Source organism: Pteropus vampyrus, unplaced genomic scaffold (genome assembly GCF_000151845.1).
Source record: "Pteropus vampyrus isolate Shadow unplaced genomic scaffold, Pvam_2.0 Scaffold202, whole genome shotgun sequence".
NCBI classification, from domain to species: Eukaryota; Metazoa; Chordata; class Mammalia; order Chiroptera; family Pteropodidae; genus Pteropus; species Pteropus vampyrus.
The window spans coordinates 2,418,902-2,423,834 of NW_011888983.1; positions in this window are offsets into that span (position 1 = coordinate 2,418,902).

Genomic DNA, 4,933 nt, shown 5'->3' on the forward strand with positions numbered 1-4,933 from the left:
CACACTCTACTTTGCTATCGGGTTCCTTTCCTCTGCCTCTTCCTCCAGTTAAGATCTTTGTTGCCAATGCAACCAAAAGAACCTGCTACTGAATTTCCAGAACCACAAGAAACAAAGGAATTCTGTCTCTCTTTCAGATTAATTAAGAATTATCTCTCATTTTTAGTATAAGGAACTGCTTTAACTTAAGTGATTATACTTTTGCCCAAATGAAAGCTTTACAGAATTATAATTATCAAGATAGCATTTTGTACAGTTAATTTAAATGTGAATCTCATTGAGTAAATTATTTACAGTCTCTTGTACTCTCTAGATAGTATAAATATTGTGTTTAATTTGATTAACAGTCCACTTTACATGACTGGAAGCATCACAGGAGCAATTCTGAAATTGGACATATTTGAAATGCAATGGCATTTGTATATGCCAAGAGTTGTATTATTATAGTTCAAGGACAAATGTGAAGTGTCTTGATCAAGTTTTTATTAGACAAAGTAACTTGATGTTTACCTGAATAATTTAAATTGAATGATTAAAACAATAAAATAGGAGAAAGTTTAAATGGTCTATCTTGCTAATTAAAACCCTTTTAGACTGTCTGTCTCCTCCTCTTACTGCTACACAGATAATTCCCCATTCATAACTCCAGGCAGGATCTGAAAGTGGTTAGTAGTGTGAAGAATGTGAGTTCATAGCTCAGTCAGTAGTTACCAGCTGTCTCTTCTCCTCTGAGAGCCTCAGTTTCCATTTTAACAGGCCCAGGATTAACACATAGCTCTAAGAACAATGGAGAATGGGAAATTGAGTCAAGATAAAACAACCAAGCACACTCAGGGGTTTTGGAAAGTCAGTCCCTTGTATTTGTTAGAATGCAGTCTCTGAAACCAGATTGCCTAGGTTTGAACCTGACCTCTGTCTCTAGCTAAGCAGAGAACCTGAGGTACGGTTTTCCCATTTTTCAAATGGGGATAATCATAGTATCCACCTCAAGGGTTATAATGGAGGTTGAGGAGCTAATTCACAGAGAGCTCTTGGCAAGGTGTCTGGCTCACTGTAATTGCTCAGTGTGCATTAGCTGGCTCTTATTTTTTAAGACGGTGACTACTCCTGTAAGCACTGGTTAGTCCTGCAGTCACAGCTGTGTGCTGGAAAATCTACAGCTACCTCTAACTCACAGAGTCCAAATCCAAATTCTCCACCTTCTTCCCAACCCACCCCTCCTCCTCATCTCACTATTTCTCCCATTGCAACCCTCCCTCCCCTGTCCCCATTCCATCCCCCAACCCCAAATCAACACTCTCAATGAGGCTCAAAATCCTGAGACTTCTTCCTCCCTCCCGGAGTCCTCTGGCCCCACCACCTGCAGCCCTGGGCCCGGTTGCATTGCCTCAGGACCAAGCCTCACTGGCCTTCCCCAGCTGCTCTGAACTGCCCTCAGCCTGCCTCACATCCCAGCCTGAAGTATGCTCCCGCAGCATAGCTCCCGCAGCATAGCTCCCATAAAGCCCTCTCTCCAGCTCAGTCAGCACCAATGACTTCTCATTTCCTACAGAATCAATCTCTAGCATAGTAGCCTGTGCCCTCCCTGACAGATTTCCCCTCCTGCCTTCTCTGCCATTTTATCCCCTGGTGAATATGCTGTTTGAGTGGAAAGACCAGGACCTGGCCACACCGCCTGAATGCTGACCCTAATCTTTTCTCACACTGTCCTGTGTGCCTGGAATGCATTCTCTTCCATATTTGTGGCATTCTTCTTGCTGGTCCTAGGTCTACCTCCCAGCTCTCTCTTCAGAGCACAGAAGACCCTCCCTAGTCAGTACCAGGCACGCTGGCCAGTGCGCAGCATGTCCCAGCCCTGGTTCCGCCTGCCTTTTTGTGCCCCATAAGCCATAAACAAGATAGGCTACAAAGTTTGTGGAACCCAGTGTAAAATTATTTTGAACAGGACCGCTTATTCAAATATTATAAAGAACTTCAGGACTAACAAATCCCAAAAGAGGGACATTCTACAAAATACCTGACCAATAATCCTCAAAACTATTAAAATCATTAGAAACAAAGAATGTCTGAGAAACTGTCACAGCCAAAAGAAGCCTTTGGAGTCCTGACTACTATGCGTAATGTGGTATTCTGGACGGGATCCTGGAACAGAAAAAGGACATTAGGTTAAAAACTAAGGAAATCTGGTTGAACTTTAGTTCATAATAATATATCAATATTGGTTTGGCAATTGTAGCAAATGCATCATAATAATATAAGACATTAATAGGGGAAACTGGGTAAAGGGTAAATTGGAACTCTCTGCACTGTTTACAGTTTTTCTGTAAATCTAAACCTGTTCTAAAATACAAAGTTTATTTTAAAAAATCAACAACCAAAAAAATTTTTTTGAAGAGGTGACAGCACCTCTTCAAAAAGAAAAAATTTTTTTGAAGAGGTGACAGCACCTCTTGGACAGTAAACTGTCCAAGATAGAGCCAAGATTTGAACCTGGATCTAAATGACCCCAAGGCTTTTGTGACTAACTGCTTAGAACTCTTGAACTTCAGGGAGAGAAGGCCCTCCCCTAGGGAAGAAGAGAAATGTGTAGAGGGGTAGGGGATGGGAAGATGAGAGTTGTCATAGTATTTAGTAGAGAGGTTAAGATTCTAAGCTTGATGACCCAGGTCACATACTGCATGACTCCTTTGATACGAAGTTCCCAGAATAGGCAAATCCGTAGAGACCAAAAGTAGATACGGGGTTGCCAGGGGGTGAAAAAGGGGAGAATGGAGAATGACTGCTTAACATTATGGGGGGTTTTGTTTGTTTGTTTGTTTATTTTTGTGATGATGAAATGTAGAATTAGATGGTGGTGATGGTTGCACAACATCGCGAATATACTAGAAAACACTGAATTGTACACTTTAAAATAGTTAAAATGCTAATTTTTATGTTATGGGAATTTTGTCTCAATTAAAAATAAATGAGTACGAGCTTGAGATCCAGCGTGTCTGGATTTGCCACAGCACCATTTACTAGCTGTATGTGGCCTTGGGCAAGTTACCTCTCTGTACCTCATTCCTTTATCTGGTAAATGGAGGTAATAACGATATTTACCTCATAAGGTGGTTGTCAGCATATAAGGGATCAAGACAGTACTGGGCACTAAGAAAGCGCTCAAAGTTAGCTATAATAATATTTCAAAGAGATGGCAGAGCGTCAAAGACTTCAACCTAATGTACCTGCCTCCCCAGGGTCCAGGCGCTTAGGATCCATTCTGGACTGGATAGGTCAGGGGAGGGACTGTGAACTCATCACCAAATCTTCCCACTCAAGATACTGCAAACCCAGTCATCTGAGAGCCCTGACAATTCGTGGCCCAGGACCTACTCCTGGGCGGCCCCCAGTTGGAAGCCCAAAGTGCTTCTCTGTTCCGGACCCACCGCCTCAGGATGAAGACTGAAGCCTCCGCAGAGGAGGTGTGAGCTGCAGCGCGCCGCCTAGTGGCACCTGTGAGTACTAGAGTACCTGCCGCAGAGGGAGGCGCCACCCAAAGCCACCCGCCACGCTGCAGGGAATCATTAAAATCTTCATTACTATAAAGTAGATAGCTTGTATTATTCAGTCAGGGTAAGGGGTTTCTGTATATTCTTTTTAATTCTACGAGCTAGTGATTGTTCCCATTTTACGATTGAGAAAACTGATGCTTGGAAAGGGTCAGCAGCCAGCCTAAGGTCTCCCAGCAGGTAGGAGAAGCCCATCAGCTCCGGATTCCAGAACTCTGTCTCCGACACACTCTTTTGTTTTGGGAGAAATGAGGGAGCCTGTGGAAGCATTTGCAGTTCCCACTAAGGGTCAAAACTGGTTCTGGGACTGATTATAAAGCAGCTACATTGCACAAAGGCTACACCACCTCCAGCCTCGGGCCCCGCAATTGCCCAGGAAACTGAGGGGAGGTGGGAGGCTCATTGTGGGCTCACTCATCAAGGTTGTAGGCCCTTGGACCAGTTACCCCTTCTCTCCCAGCCTCAGTGATGTATCCATTCAACCAATCCTGTGTATCCGTTCAACCAATGCTGATGTATGTCTACTATGTGCAGGACACTGTCTTAGATGCTGGTTATATAACGGTGAACAAGAAAGGGTTGGGGGGGCCTCTGCCTCCAAGCTGCTCACTTACTTGTTCTCTTTTTTAACACACAGCAAGAGTCCTTTGCTGTGAGTCTGATGACACCGGTTGTGGGAACACCCAGCTATTCCAATCTGTCATCCCAGGGCTGGGGCTGACCCATTCTTCACACATCCCTGGGAAAGGTATGGGCTCAGGGCAACCTGACTCCCTCTGAAGCCCTTTCCCTGGACCCATGAAATGCCCAGCCTGGGGAGCAACCATATCTGCAGTGGGTTTCCTAGCTACAAGTGGTTACGAAAGGGGCATTCTCCCATTGAATGGCATGGGAAGGGGTGTGGGAAAGTTATGGAGGGATCCTCAGTATGGTAAGGCCTCCACCCCAGTACCAGAGTCTTAGAGGGAAAGCAGGGTCTAGGACCTCCTGTGAGTATATTTCAAGAATTAAAAGAGTTTTTAGGCTGGGGAGGGAAGTGGGGCAGGGACCTGCAGGAGAGGGGGAAATGACCACTTTCCCTTGGCTTGCCACCCCCCCAGACCTCCATCTCTCCAGCCAGAAATTAAACAAAGTCATGAAACCTCACACGGACTGGAAGAGCCTGCCTGGTGCAATTCTTTTGTGAACAGGGCTGGAACTTTTTTGAAGAATCTCCAATATCTCACTGACCTAGAGAGAAGGAAAGTGTGTATGTGGTGGTGGTGGTGGTGGTGGTAGTGGTGGTGGTAGTGGTGGTGGTGTATGTGTGTGTGTGTGTGTGTGTGAGAAAGAGAGAGAGAGAGAGAGAGAGAGAGAGAGAGAGAGAGAGAGAGAGAGAGAGAGAG